A 16,182-nucleotide genomic window follows, 5' to 3' on the forward strand; every position below is an offset into this window, starting at 1 on the left:
TATAGTCTGTCAATAACATGGTGGAGCTGCATTGAACTGCGTGCGGCCCTTCTGAGGTGACGTCATCGTAGTTTTTACGCCCCTTTATCATCTCCATGGTACTCTCCTTCTTTCATTCACCTGGTGCCCTCCTCTTCTCTCTCCCTACCCTAATGTCAAAACCTGTTCCTAGACACTTCTTTTACATCAAAGGAGAACAAAACCAAGAGACAGGAATCTCGGGTTCCTGTTCATCTTTGTCATTGACTAGCTTGGGGGTCCTTGGGCAAGATTCGTCCTCTCTGAGCTTCAGGCTCCTCATCTGTAAAATGATCTTGACTGTCCCTGCCAATTATTGAGGGGCTCTGGAAGAATATCTCTGGAAGGATGACACACAAGGAACGGCAACAGTGGTGGCTGCTGGGAAGGAAAATGGGTGTCCGTGGGTCAAGAAGACCAACTTTCTCTTTATATCCTGTATTAGTTTCCTGGGACTGCTGCAACAAATTACTGCAAATTTGGTGGCATAAAAGAACAGAAATTTGTTCTTTCACAGTTCCGGAGGCGGGAAGACCAAAATCAAAGTGTTGGCAGGGCCACTCTCCCTCTGAAGGCTTTTGGGGAGAATCTTTCCTTGCCTCTTCTGGGTTCTGGGTGGCTTCATGCATTCCTTGACTTGTAGCTTCACCACTCCAATCTCTGCCTTTGTGTTCAAAAGGCCTCCTCCTCTTCTGTCTGTGCCTTCTTTCTTATAACACTTGCCATTGGATTTATGGCCTACATGAGTAAACATGATGATCTCATCTCAAAATTCTTAACTTAATTGTATCTGCAAAGACTCTTTTCTGTGAATGAGGTAACATTCACAGGTTTCGTGGATTTAGATGTGGACATACCTTTTTTGGGGGGTTCACCATTGAAACTACTACATATCCACTTAAATGTTGTACATTGACATCATGTACAAATTTATACAAGGAAGGAAGGAAAAAAGAAAGACTTATATGTGACTAAACAGATATTTAAAATTTTACTTTTATGCCTCATTTCAACCTAATTTTATTCTTCATATGGGATCTGGCTTTGAACCATCCCTGCCCTTCACCCAACTTTTGTTTACTGTTGAAACCAAATTATAGGAAATGAAAATGGAACTCTCATCCCATGTGGGTAGAAGAGTAAAGTAGTAAAAGCACTTTGAAAAACAATCAGGTACTATTTTGCAAAGTTGAATATATGCATCCAATCTAGACCAGCAATTCCACTCCTACGTCAATATCCTAGAGAAAACTTTCCACTTGTCCACTTATCCAGGAGACATAGATAGAAATGTTTATAGCAGCAGAGTTCACAGTAGCATGAAGCATAAAATAACCAAATGCCCACAATAGTAATACAGAAAACCTGTGCTATTTATAAAGTGGAATATTACACAGCAGTGAAAATGAATGAACTACAGCTACACTTATCAACATGGGTAGATCTCAACACCATACTGTTGTCTAAAAGAAGCAAGCAACAGAACAATAGATACGATACACTACCATTAATATAAACAATACATAATTTATGGTTACAAACAGGTGGAAAAGTACAAAGAAAAACAAGAGGATGATTAATACAAAGCTCTGCACAGTGATTACACCTGAGGGGAGGAGACGGGAGAATGCCCAGGGGAAGGAACACTCCAGAGGCTTCTAAGGTACGAGTGACGTCCTATTGAACAGTGTGGGGAGAGGGAATGTGAGTGCAAATGCTATTTATTATTCATCAAACTGTACATATTAGTTTTATACATTTTATATGTCTATCATAATATTTTTAACATCCTATGAGGAAAACCTACAATAGGTGAGAATGTGCAGCAAAGAAACCTCTTACTCCTTGCTGAATATAAGTGGGGAAAACCATTTTGGAGAACACCTAGCAATGCCTTTCCTAGGTATTCTTAGGTGCCTGAAAGCTGTGGTTTTCAAACTTTCCAACAAAAACTTGTTATTAAGAAATACACTTTACATTACAACCAAGTACACACATCTACACACAAACACACATACACATGGATGTATAACTGTGTATAAAGTTGAAACAAAAATATTGCAGACAAGGACATCCAAGATGGCAGAGTACATAAACGCTGTGCTTATCTCATTCCATGGACACATCAAAATTACAACTAAATTATAGAACAATCAACCTGGAGAACCATCTGAAGTCTGGCTGAACAAAAGTTTTATAACTAAGGATACAAAGAAGCCACGTAGAGACTGACAGGAGGGATGAAGATGTGAAACAGGCTGGTCCCACACCCACGTGTGGTGGTTGAAAATCAGGAGAGATATCTTGACCACAGAAGTTCCCCACAATGAAAGAGTGACCCCAGCCCCCCACACCAGGCTCCCCAGCCCAGAGTACTAGTGCTGGTAGAGGAGCCCCCTCAACTTCTGGCCGTGAAAAAGAGTAGGGATTCCAACACTCCCAGTGGGATGGAAGGCTTTGGGAAAGCCAGACATCCTTTTAAAGGGCCCATACAGTCAATCACCCTGGGCTCCAGCAGAGGGATGGTGACTCTGAGGACGTCACAGACATATGGGGAGAGACTGAGTTGTGTAACTTGGGGTGAGGACTGGAGGGACAGTCCCTATTTTCCCTGTGTGGGGCCCTCTTCCCATGCAGCCAGCAGGCAGGCACCATTTCCTCTGTTGATCCTGCCCCCACAGGGCAAATCTGAAACTGATTAGCTTGGTGAGCTCTGCTGCTCTGCTGCTGACTCAGTGAGACCCTGCCTCACCCAGCTTGTGTACCACAGGAGGCTGTACCAGTGGCTGAACCTTATGGGAGCCAGCAGACGGCAGCAGGCCTTGGTGTGTCCTGGCTTTTTGTGGAGCTACCTCAGGCCTGGTACTGGTGGCAGCTGTTCTTGTTTTGCAACGTGGCCTCTCCCATGCACCTCCAGGTACAGCACAGGCAGCAACCAACTGCAGATGGGTTTGTAGCTCCTACCAGGTACTCCCCAGTCAATTACAGGCAGTGGCTGACCTGGGCCTGCACCAGAGCCTCTCCAAAAAGGCCCCAGAACCAACATACTTGAAGTTTGGCTTCAGACCATAGCAGAGCACCACCCAATTAGCCTCACAGTGGCACACACAAAAGGCAGTCTCAACAGGTAACAGATCTCACTGGGGAAAATCCTGTTCCGTGGGGTAAGCCCCCTGCACAGCAGCCCATAAGCTGTGAATGTAGCCAAACCCCACAGTCAGTCAGCCTGAGGGTCAATCCCACCCACTGATGTGCCAACAGTAATCAAGGCTCAACTATAACAGGAAGGCACACACAACCCACACAGGGAGCACTCCTGGAGCAGGTGACCAGGGAGACTGGGCCACTGGGCCCCACTGGACACCTACTACATACGGCCACGTGGCCAAGACTGGAGGACATAGCAGCCCTACTTAATACATTGAAACAAACATAGACAGGCAGCCAAAATGAGGAAACAAAGAAACACATCCCAAATAAAAGAACAGGAGAAAACTCCGGAAAAAGAACTAAGCAAAATGGAGACAAGCAACCTACCAAAGACAGAGTTCAAAAAATGGTTATAAAGATGCTCAAGGAACTTAGTGAAAACTTCAACAAAAAGATAGCAAGCATATAAAAGGACATAGAAACCATAGGAAAAAAACAGTCAGAAGTGAAGAATACAATAACTGAAATGAAGAATGCATTAGGATAAATCTCCAGCAGACTAGATGAAGCAGAGTATCAAATCAGTGATTTGGAAGACAAGGTAGCAGAATGTACCCAGTAGGGACAGCAAAAAGGATAAAAAGACTAATAATAATAAAAAAGAGGATAGTTTAAGAGTTCTCTGGGACAACATCAAGTATAACAACATTCGCATCATAGGGATACCAGAAGGAGAAGAGAAAAAGCAAGGGACTGAGAACCTATTTGAAGAAATAATGACTGAAAACTTCCCTAACTTAGCAAAGGACATAGACATACAACCCCATGAAGGTGCAAAGAGTCCCAAACAAGATGTACTGAAGCAGGCCCACAGCAAGACACATTATAATTAAAATGGCAAAGGTTAAAGACATAGAATCCTAAAAGCAGCAAGTGAAAAGCAGTTAGTTACCTACAAGGGAGCCCCCATAAGATTGTCAGCTGATTTATCAACAGAAACTTTGCAGGCTAGAAGGGATTGGCACAAAATATTCAATGTGATGAAAAGCAAGGACATACAACCGAGATTACTCTACCCAACAAAGCTATCATTTAGAATCAAAGGGCAGATAAAGTGCTTCCCAGACAAGAAAAAGTTAAATTGTTCATCAGCACCAAATCAGTATTACAAGGAATGTTACAGGGACTTCTTTAAGATAAAAAAAGAAGGGATCAAAATTATGAATAATAAAATGGCAACAGTACATATCTATCAACAATTACTTTCAATGTAAATGGATTAAATGCTCCACTCAAAAAACATAGGAGGGCTGAATAGGCAAGAATACAAGACCCTTCCATATGCTGCCACAAGAGACTAACTTCAGATTGAAAGACACATATAGACGGAAAGGGATGGAAAAAGATATTTCATGGAAATGAAAAAAACAAATAAGCTGCGGTAGCAATACTTATACCAGAAAAAAACAGAATTTAAAACAAAGGCTACAAGAGGAGACAAAGAAGGACCCAGTAATCCCACTTCTGGGTATCTATCTGAAGAAACCCAAAATTCTACTGTGAGGAGTGGCCAAGATGTGGAGGCAACCTGGGTGTTCGTCCATAGAAGAATGGATAAAGAGGAGGTGGGACGTATATACAGTGCATATTGCTCAGCCATGGAAGGGAATGGGTTCTTGCCATCTGTGGTAGCATGAATGAACCTGGAGTGTGTTGTGCTGAGTGGAGTATGTCAGACAGTGAAAGACAGAACCAATGTGATTTCAGTTATATGTGGAATCTAAAGAACAAAATAAACAAACAAAACGGAAACATACTCATAGATACCATGAACATTTTGATGGTTGCCAGATTGGGCAGGGGGAGGGTTGGGGTGAGGGGAGAAAAGAAGGAAAAGATTAAGAAGCACAAATGGTTGTTACAAAGTAGTCATGGGGATGTGCGGTATAGCATAAAGATTATAGTTTAATATTGTAGTAATTATGTATGGTGTAAGATGGGTCCTAGATTTACCAGGGTGATAGATGGGAGGGGGTTGGGGACAGGGGGAAAAAGGTGAAGGGGATAAGAAGCACAAATTGGCAGTTACAAAATAATCATGAGGCCATAAAGTAAAGCATGAGGAATACAGTTAATACTATGGTAATAACTATGCATAGTGCCAGGTGGGTACTAGACTCGTCAAGGGGATCACTTATTAAATTATGTAAATGTCTAACCATATGCTGTACACCTGAAATTAATATAAAATAATATTGAATGTCAGGTGTAACTGAAAATTTAAAGAGGGGGGAAAGGTGAAGGGCAATAAGTGGCCCAAATTTCCAGGTATAAAACAAATAAGTCATGGGATGTAATGTACAGCATAGGGAATATAGTGATAGCCTGGTACGGTGTCAGACGGTTGCTGGACTTATCATGGTGATCACTTCTTTAGGTATCTAAATGTTGAATAACTATTGTATACACCTGAAGCTAATATAATATTGTATGTAACTATATTTTTAATAAAAATCTTTTAAAAAATTTTGCAGAACAATGCCTACCCACGATACACGTAACATGCTCTGATCTCTTCTATTCCTCTCTAGTCTATTTCTTTAAAGGTACCTACCATGAAATCTATTTCAATTCTTCAATAGTTGACAAACTGTATTTTGAAAAAGGCTGCATTAGAGAAAATTTTGCGCATGGTAATGTGTAAAAAATGTTAACTGGGCATTGTTTGAAACAAAAATAACTAAACATGACAATTTTTAAGGAATACTCACATGGTGGAACACTACATCATAGTTAAGATGGATAAACTAGAGCTCTGTGTAGCAACAGACTGCTGGATGAAAAACAAGCCAGTTGCTGAAACATATGTACAGTGTGATGCTATTTATGAAGTTTCAAAACATGTTGTTCATGGATATGCACATATGTAGTAAAAGTCTACAACATGCATAAAAATGCTGAACATATAACTGAGGATTATGGCTTTCACTGGAGAGAGGGAGGAAGAAAAAAAAGGAGGGGCGAAAGGGGACTGTGTCGTAAGGTTGTCTTGTTTCTTAACCTTGTTCTTATATGTTATTTATTCTTTATTCTTTAGGGGCTGTCAAACTACCACCCACGAGCCAAATCTGTTTTTGGATGGCCTGGAAGCTAAGAATGGGTTTTACATTTCTCAATTGTTGAAAAAAAAATGAAATAATAACAATATGTCATGACATGTGAAAATTATATAAAATCAGATTTTCATGTCTGCCAATACAGTTTTGTTGGAACACAGCCACACTAGTTTATTTTCATATTGTCTATAGTTGCTTTCATGCGACAACAGTAGAGTTGAGCAGTGTAACAGACATTGTATGGCTTGCCACGTCAAAAATATTTACGATCTGTCCCTTTACAGAAAAAGTTTGCCAGCCCCTGGTTTATTATGTGACATATATTTCATAACAATTTAAAAAATGGTAGCATTAAAGAAAAATTCCAGAAATAAAACGATGTATAATTCTACCACCTGAAAAATTTGCTTAGTTTTTCCCGATTTTCTTGTAGTCTTTGAAAAAATCCATATATTTTTATTGAAATCAGGCAAAGACATTGCACATTCTGCTCCCCCACCCTTGTACATCAGTTCATAAGCTTTTTTGTTGTGCTATGTAGCATTCAAGTTTGCACATTTTAATGGCATGGCGTGGTTTAGGTTTACAACCATACAGCACAATTTGTGTAACTCCCTCCTCATGTTTACACCTTTATGTTCTTTTCATTCTCCCTTATTTTTATTACTTACAAGGCAGGGAACATCTTTGCACGCAGAGCTTCGCCCCCCGTGACTTATTTTCTTAAAATCCATTCTTAGGAAAGAAATTCACAATCTTCTCTCCCCCCAACTCTCTCCTTCCTCTCTCAACTCCAATAACCATTTGCTTCTTCAGTCTTTATGCTTATCCCCTTGCCTTCTATCACACAAGCGATCTATCTCATTTGGCTCTTTCTAGTGGTTGCTTAGGTACCAAAAAAGCTCTCTTGCTCTTACATCCCAGCTTGGCCTTACCACCCCTATGGTGGTCCAACATTTGACAGTACATTGTGAGGGCTGCTTCTTGCTCTAACTTCTTAACCCTTCCTCTCATGACAGGGTCCACTCCACTCCCTGGCTGAGGTTAAAGTCTGCCCGTGATCTGTTGGTAACGAAGTCCAAAGGCTTTTTTCTCTCAATTTCTATGTTCCCCATGGAAATACTGCTCTGGAATTTCCTCTTTACTGCTCTTCCAGTTTTCTCTTCTCTTCTCTTCTCTTCTCTTCTCTTCTCTTCTCTTCTCCTTTTCTCCTCTGTCTGTCTGTCTGTCTGTCTGTCTGTCTGTCTGTCTCTCTCTCTCTCATGTCTCAGGGCTTATCTCTTCCATAGAACCTTCTTGGCATACACCCACCTCTTTTGAGTCCACATTCAACCCATGCATAGCTCATTCCCTTAAGTCTACTTGACCCTGATCTACGTTGTTTTACTCTCCTTTGAATGACTATCAAGTTAAGGAATGAAAAGTAAAAACTTGCAGGCAGACCACATTGAGAGTCCTCTACTTAAAGTTTCAAGATACTCAATCCCTTGAGATAAATTCAAGGATCGCAGGCCACACTGTCCTGGTAACAGAAGATCTACAAGGTGAGGCCCTCAGATTAGCAGCTTCAGTGTCACCTGGGAGCTGGTGAGAAATGAATCACCGTAGGCCCCACCTCAGACCTACTGAATCAGCATCTAGGCTTTTCACATGATCTCCAGGTGGTTCACATGTACATTAAAGCATGAGAAGCACTGGTCTAGTGGACCAGCGAGTGTCTGCCACTATAGCCTCTATCAAAAGTGCCCTAAGGATCCCTTGGGAACCTCAGAGCTATGATATTTACCTCTAATGGGGCAAAATCTGGTGTGAGGGTAATTAATCTGGCTGCCACAGTTATCACCCCTTTGATGGACAGGGTTGATCCAGCTGGTCTCTTGGACAGGTGGGCAGTTTCCTTCCCTTGTAATTCTAGGTAGCAGTTCATTACTTTGAAGGTGTAAAAGAGTTCAAAGAGGACAACCTTTCCCAAGAAAGGAAGACTGTTCTTCATCCAAGAGTATATGCAAACATTTGGAATCTTTGGTAAAGTGGAAGCATCCTAATGAGGTTTAGAAAATGTTTTCTATCATCTTTTCCAACATAAATGTGTATGAACAACATAGAATCAAAAGACAACAAATAGCTTAGACTCTTCAATCTCTCAGTCAAGCACCTACCACGTGCCAAGCACTCTTCGGTGCTGGGGTTATAGCAGAGAACAAAACAGACAAATCCCTGCCTTAGTGAAGTTTACATTCTGGGAGATGGAGATGGACAACAAAATAAGTAAGTAACATAGTAGGCAGTGATAGTACTTTAAAGAAAACTAGAGTGGTGGAGCCAGCTAAATAAATCTTAAATAAGATGATGGTCAGGGAAGGCCTCCCTAAATTGTAGGCATTTGGGATGTACCTGAATGAAATGAAGGAGCAAGTCACCTAGATACTTGGGAAAAGTAAAATACAAACAGAGGAAATTGCTAATGCAAAGGCTTTGAGATAGGAACATGCTTGGATTGTTCAAGGAACATCAAAAACGCCAATAAGTGTGGTTTGAGCAGATTAAGCAAGGAAGAGAGTGGGACCAAATCATGCAAGGTCTTTAAGGAGCTTAGGTGTTATGTCAAGTGTGATGGAGCCATTTCAAGGTATTGAGCAGAGGAGTGATGTCTGACTGACATTTTAAAAGGCTCTCTCTGGCTGCTGTGGAGGGAATACACTGTAAGAGGACAGGAGTAGAAGCGGGAGGCTTAATAGGAGGCTGCTGTAAGGATGTTGGTTGGTTTAGATTTGGGTGGTCATGGTGGTGGTGGTGGTGAGAAAGGTCCCAACCATCTCAACTTCCCTGATAAAGACTATTTAATAAGTTATCACCAGACAACTGGAGTGAATTTTTAAAGTCTTGGATGGGAAACTGGCTTAGATGTAGAAAAGCAAGAATAGGGATAACAGGGCTCCTTTGGGTAGAATGATGTTAACAGTATCCCCTGGAATCAGTGTTATTTAACATTTAATAAACAATGAAGAAAAAAGGAACACTTTGAGACATTTCTAAGTATACAAACTATACTCTGCTTTCCACATGTGAAATAGTAAGTTAATAGGGAGCTCTTCTGGAACATTTCTGAAGCTCTGTGAATAGGCTGGAAAGTGACAGGTGACTTGCCACATGGATGTCACGTCCTGCGCAATACGGGTAGTGAGAGAACGAGAAGGGGCAGCGAAGGGTTAAGAAAGAAGCAGAAATCAAGAAAGTTATGAACCAGGGGCGAAGGGTCTCACAGCCTCAAAGGACCGAGAGCCCCGAATCGGGCTGCCTTGTGGCTTTTATTGATGTTCACACAAGGAAGCAGCATTGTTTTCTCCATGGTCTGTGAGTCTCACACATCATGTCAGAAAACTAGTTCAAGCCAATCACCCTTGCCTGCAAACAGCCGGAATCGAAAGTCCCAGGATGTCTTAATAGTAGTGGTTTGTACCTCCCCAGGGACAAAACCTTTCTGCTGAAACTCATTGTTAAGAATAGATGGAGAACTGATGTCATCACATCACTGAATCACTTCCCAAGCAGGTTGTGGGAAGGAATACAGCCACAGAGGCAGAAGCTCTCCTTAGACGGGGGAAGGTGGGGGCCTGTGCCCACCTCTATAGACCCCGTGAGTTCTCCTGGTGGTCCCCACGTGACTGTGCCTGTCTTAGGTCGTTCCTCTCTTGAGGAATCTTACCCGTCATTGGCTAGCCAGCCATCCTTTGGGGCCAAACAAGGAGATGGCACAAAGGTGAAGCAATGTCCCTGAAAGGATTAGTCTCATAGACTCTTCTTTCTTTATGGGTAGGCACCAGGGGACAGACAGGTAGGCTGCTGAGTGACAACACATGGACAAGCGTAAGACAGCTCCTATAGGGAGAGATAATTCAGATGATACTTTTAAGATAATGAACTCTCAATTGTCAGTATGCACTGAAGAAAGGGATCTAAAAGTCACTGTAGATCATTTCTTCAAGACATCAGCTTTTGTAGATTCCAAAATGCCCGCAAAAGTTCTGGCTGTCCAGAAACAAAGACAAAACAGCTTCAACAAAACCTCAGAAAACCCCTCTTGGAGCTCAGTGTGCAGTGCTGGTCACTGTATCCTAAGGAAAAAAAAAAAAGAAAAACAGCCAAAGAAAGGCAGCTAAAATGTTTAAAAGATAAGAATAAATGGATAAGAGAGGCTTTTTGTTTGATGGATTAAATGCTCACTATGTGAAACAAGATGAAAATCTATAAAAGCACGAAAGGTCCAGAGAAAGTAAAAACAGCTCTTTTTATACAATCCCATGATTGTGAAATTAGGGGGCAAAAGAAGCTTCAAAATGGGGGTAATATCTATGTAGAAAGAGGCCACTGGAAGGCATATAAAAATGTCCTTTAGACAGGGAATCCTTTATGTATTCTCCAATATGTGGAAAGACATGTGGTAGCAGTAAACAAGCCACCTCAACAGTCCTTTGTTGGGATGGAAACTATTCTGACAGGTGTGTGCTTTCTGCCCACGCCCCTCATCACTGGTGTACAGCCACAGAAACTGAAAAAGAGCAAAAAACACTGAGAAGACATTCAAAGGATTCAAAATGCTAATATTAAATCTCATTCTGGATTTAAAACTAGATTGAAAATAAAGTCAAGGGTGAAAAACTGATAATAGATTAATAGGAGAAATTAAGTCTGTTTGGGGTTATATCCTTAATCTTTGTGATTCACGTCATGGAGATATATTATGTCCTCGCAAGAAACGTTACTTGCTGGTCTGAATTGGATGAATACTTTGTCAGCATCTGGGTTCTGGTCAGAAAGTGACAGTTATTGGGTGAAACAGGGATTAGATCATTTGAACTTCACCCACAGCACAAGTCCTTCAATAGTGTTCAATGAACAGAGGAGAGGAAGATTCTTATGAACCAACCGTTACTCACGTGTTAAACAGCAACCATAGGGTATCGGCCCCGGATTGATCTTCCTTCACAGATTAAAAAAAAGAAGAAGAAAAAAAAATTGGGGTCAAAACGGAAAGGGAAACGGAGGGTAATAACCAGTGTCACTGAGCTGGGTGGGAGATTTTAAAACGGGCTGCAAACAACACATGGGACCTTATTTTAAGGTCAAGACTTATGTATATAAATAAATACATATGCTCTCTCTTCCCCAAAATATTAGACTCAAGAACCTCATTCCCCCAAAAGAGAACTGTACCCTTTCCTCTTCTCATAGGTCCTTCACCTGCTTCTTCCCCTCTCGAGGTTAAGGAACCTTCAGTCCCGCCTCCCTGCGGGTCCGAGCTCCGCCTTCCCGGTCCACCTGTGCGCCCAGCCCCTGACGTTCCCGTTCGGCTTCAGCGGCTTGCAGGATTCCGGCTCCTGATTGGTTCGTCCGACCACGTCCTGGCAGTCCACCAATGGCAGCGGCGCTGGGTGGGGAGGTGCCCATATCCAAGATGGCGGTCCCAACAGCTAGGAGCTGGTGACCGGCAGCGGGGCAAGCGGCATGGGTTGGCCCTCCGATTGTGGGGTCCTGGGGGCATCTCGCCGAGTACCCCCTGGCCCGCCTACAAGGCCTTCCCCGGGCCAGAGCAATGGCTGCCGAGAACAGCAAGCAGTTTTGGAAGAGGAGCGCCAAGCTGCCGGGGAGGTGAGCCCAGGAGCTGAGAGGAGGAAGAGGGGATTGGACCAAACCCTTCCGGATCCGAAGCCCTAAATCTCGCGGGCCTGGAGCTCCGCCGACCCCGGCGGGCTGGTTTGGGCAACGTGGGCTGGGGGAGCTGGGGCTGCCTGGTGGCGGCAGAGCAGCTGTCAGGCTGAGGCGCAGGCAGCAGGGTTTGGGGACGGCTGGTTGTGGGAGCAGCCCCGGATCTGGGGTGGAGGGCTCTGGAGGGGCTGCCCTCAGCCGGGCGGTGGCCGGAGTCCGGGCGTAAGAGACCCTGGAGTGGGATGAGTAGCCTGTGTCCGTCCTGGGTTAGGAGGGCCAGCCCTGAACTGCTTCTCACTTTAAACAGAACTCTCTCTTGGTGGTGGTGGGGGGGTGTCTCCCCCACACACAGGTGGTTGTTTGGACAAGGACGGCCCCTTCCCCTGCTCCTCCAGCTCGGCATGTAGGAACCTTTTTCCTGGATTCCAACAAGGTTTTGCTGGGAGCTTGGAACCTTCTGCAGGAAAACAGGAGAAATGAGGAAAAGTCTCAGGCCTGACCTTACTTCATCTTCAGTTGGCCTTTTCCCATTAGGAATTATTACAGGGTGACCCAAGAATTGAGGTTATTTCTTTAGCCTTTTCTAAGGATTTATTCAACCTCAAGTGGCCCCTTACCCTCCTGCGTTGTATTGTTCTTTTTGTGCAAATGCACTAAATTTTTTCATTCTTCAGTTGATTGGATGGAGAGCAGACCTTCTAAACTAATTTTTTTTTTCCTTTTTGGTGTATGTTGAGATCCTTAGCAATTGTACATCCATCAATCTGCTGTTGGTTTACAGTTTCAATTTGTTTGAAACTGTAACAAATTCTCAGGGCAGAGTCCTGAGAAGTATAAGGAGGGGTGTATGTTTCAGTCGTTTAAGATTTCTGACAGCCACAGTCTACCTGGTGATGAAATTCATGTGGGTTCCCCCACGTGCTACCTTTCCTCATTGATTCAGGTCTTTTCCTTCTGGGATAATCTTTTGAACTTGTGACCTTTTTTTTAATAGCAAGAGAGAAATGAGGGTCAATGGTGGCTGTATAGCAGACTGATTTTATTTAGGATCCTATTAGACATATGAAGTGTGGTGGGAATCAGCTTCTAGTGACACAGTATTAAAATAAAGCAAGGGAATGCATTGTTCAGATGCATAGCTTCAGATGAAAGTGCTGTGGAATTACAGTGTTAATGTCAGTGCTAATGACTTCTATGTTTTTAGATAATCACCACTTCCTGCCAACTGATTCCTTTTCCTTCCTGGTCTAGTGAGCTCTCCAGTCTCACTAACTGTTGTTCTCTGGGGTTTTCCATAGTGAGATCATTAAATGTTGACATCCTAAGGTTATAATCAGAATCAATGAGAGAACTGTTAAATCAGGAAGCAGTAGATGAGATGTGGGACATGGCACGGTCTTTTGTGCCTGCTGAGTGCTAGTTGTTATTAACAATCTTGTTTTCTGTGTTTCCTATTTTGGATTGTAGAAACAGTCACCTTTTTTCAAGGCACTATTTTTGCAAGATAGGAAGAAGAGTCTTTTCAGTTTTCTCAAGTTTCTGGCTTCCTTTTTCATTTTGAAGAGGAATATAGAGGGATAGAGGAGAGACCATTTGAGTTCAGAAAGACTTGGGTTATTATTTGGACCCTTTTACCTGTGTGATTAAGGACAAATGGTTTGCTCAATTTCTCGAGGCCTCAATTTCCTGATCTATGAAATGAGGATAAAAATACTTTCCTCAGGGTTACTGTGAGGACTTAATTTAACATCCTATTTGTAAAGAACCAAGGACAGTGTTTATTTAGTACATTATGGTTGCTCAGTATGTACTAGTAATTAGTACTACTGTTATTCTTAGAGCAAGTAAACCTTTACTCAGATCCTTACTCTGGTGCCGGGTATTTATGTTCATTGTTTATCTTGAGACATCAAAATGTTGCCATGATTGACAGTAGTTTTTATACTTTGCTTGTTGAGGGGAAATATTGTTTAGTTACGTGCTTTTAGCAGGGAAGCCTTCAGGATCCCCTGGTTATGGGGACACTACTTTTAGATCGTAAGTGCTTTGATCTAAGGAAAACGTTAGGGCATTTTCTCAAGAATAGAAGTTTTGCATTTGTACTCTTTCCATTTTAGTGAAGAAACAGTTCTCCTAGTGGGGAAATGACAGAGACAACTGTATTTAGGCCCATTGCAACCTAAAAGTGACACTAGTTTACTTTTCTTTGCAAACTGAAAGGTAAAAATTCAAAGCTCTGTCAGGTTACTTTCAGTTTCTTTGATCGTGATCAACCTTAATGACAAACAAATAGGAATTTTATTTAGTAAAATAGCCCAAGTTCAAATGAATTAAACAGTTTTTTTTAAAAACAACAGCTTTATTGAGATATAATTCACATACCATAAAAATTCCTCCACTATTCAGTGGTATTTAGTGTATTCATCTAGAGTATGATGGTTTTGTACAACCATCTCCACTAATTTCAGTACATTTTTGTCACCCCAAAAAGAAACCTCACATCCATTAGTAGTCACCTCCATCCCTCCCCTCCCTCCTCGGCCCCTTGCAACCACTAATCTTCCTGTTTCTATAGATTTACCTTCTGGACATTTCTTATAAATGGAGTACTGTGATATGAGGCCTTTTCTAGATTCTTTTATTAAACATGATGTTTTCAAGGCTCATTTGTATCAGTATTTTATTCCTTATTATGGCTAAATAATATTATATGGCTGTACCTCATTTTGTTTACCCGTTCGTTAGATGATGGACATTTGCGTTGTTTCCACTTTCGGCTATTATGAATACTGCTATGAAATTCATGTGAAGGTTTTTGTGTGGATGTATGTTTTCCATTTTTTTGAGTATCTGTAGGAGTGGAATGGCTGGGTCATATGGTAACTTGGTGGAATTAAACATCTTTTTTAAGTTCTCTCAGTCATATGTGTACATAAGAACCCTATGTACTTAATACATCACATGGTCCTTGTGTGGATGCCCAGGAAGATTGCAGGCAACATGTACCACGTGGTTAAGAATCAGGCTTTGGAAACTTGCCGCTAATAGATAAGTCAGTCCTGGAGATCTTACGCACAGCGTAGTGATTATAGCCAACAGCACTACATTATAAACTTCAAAGTTGCTGTGAGACTAGGTCTTAATTGTTCTCACCAGAAAAAAGAAATTATAATTATGTGACGTGAGGGAGTTGTTAGCTAACACTTTGGTGGTAATAAATTGCGATAGATAAATGTATCAAGCCAACACATTTTAGACCTTAAACTTTCACAATGTTTGTCAATTATATCTCAAATAATATTTTAAAAAAAGTTGAAGGCTTTGGAACCTGACTACCTGGGTTCAAATCCCAACTCTGCCAGTTCATAGCTGTGTGACCTTGGGCAAGTTACTTAACCTCGCTGTGCCTCAGTCTCCTCATCTGTAAAATGGGGACAGAGTGATTACCCCACGAAGCTGTTAATGTGGGTTAAATGAGTAAGCATAGTAAGTACAGAAGAAGTATTCAATCATATAGCTGTTAGGAAAACGATAGTTGTAATTCAGGTGTTCTTTAGCAGTGAGGAGTATGATTTTGAACAGTCTCAAACTTCAGTGAGTACCCTGGAGGGCTCATTAAAACACAGATTACCAGGCCCCACCTCCAGGGTTTCTGATTCAGTAGGTCTAAGGGGGACCTGAGAAGTTGAGCTCTAAGAAGTTCCCAAGTGATACTGCAGCTGCTAATCTCGGGGCTGCACGTTGAGAACCACTAAGAAAAGCCCCGAATTAGACTGAAAGAAACCTGTTCCGGTGCTGGGGGCTTTTGCCACTTGGATCATGAACAATTAATGCATCTCACACTCAACATGTCAAAACAGAACTCTTGGATTCCACATCTGCCCACTCCTGCAAAACTGTCCTTCCTGTCTCACTTAATGGTCCCACCATTCACCAAGTTCCCCAGACCCCAAATCCTAAGCTTTGATTCTTCTCTTTCCCTTCCTGCCACATCCGATTCATCAGCAAGTCCTGTTGGCTCGTCAAATAAATCCCAAATCTGAGCTGGTCTCACCATTTCTTCTTTCTCCTCCCGCCCCCTTTTTCTGCCTCCTCCCCATCTCCCACTCTGGTTCAAGCCATTATTTCTAGTGTTTCTCAGTCTAGTTGTGTAGGACACAGCCCCCTGGCCCATGCTGGTATTATGAGCCTT

General features: G+C 42.2%; 2 protein-coding genes across 9 annotated transcripts in view; one reads left to right on the forward strand and one right to left on the reverse strand.

The window, feature by feature from the left end:
• Positions 1-11,621, reverse strand: part of LOC117020724 (transmembrane protein 217) — a 38,239-nt gene extending 26,618 nt beyond the window's left edge. The window contains exons 1-2 of the mRNA XM_033103338.1: positions 11,526-11,621; positions 11,222-11,265 (exon numbers count right to left, since the gene is read on the reverse strand). The gene's annotated coding sequence lies outside the window, so the exon portion shown is untranslated. The remainder of the gene's footprint in view (positions 1-11,221; positions 11,266-11,525) is intronic.
• A 103-nt stretch (positions 11,622-11,724) lies between these two features.
• Positions 11,725-16,182, forward strand: part of LOC117020384 (TBC1 domain family member 22B-like) — a 138,335-nt gene continuing 133,877 nt past the window's right edge. For all 8 annotated transcript variants that reach the window (XR_004422685.1, XM_033102837.1, XM_033102835.1 and 5 more), the window contains exon 1: positions 11,725-11,933. The gene's annotated coding sequence lies outside the window, so the exon portion shown is untranslated. The remainder of the gene's footprint in view (positions 11,934-16,182) is intronic.

Source organism: Rhinolophus ferrumequinum, chromosome 3, assembly GCF_004115265.2.
Source record: "Rhinolophus ferrumequinum isolate MPI-CBG mRhiFer1 chromosome 3, mRhiFer1_v1.p, whole genome shotgun sequence".
NCBI classification, from domain to species: Eukaryota; Metazoa; Chordata; class Mammalia; order Chiroptera; family Rhinolophidae; genus Rhinolophus; species Rhinolophus ferrumequinum.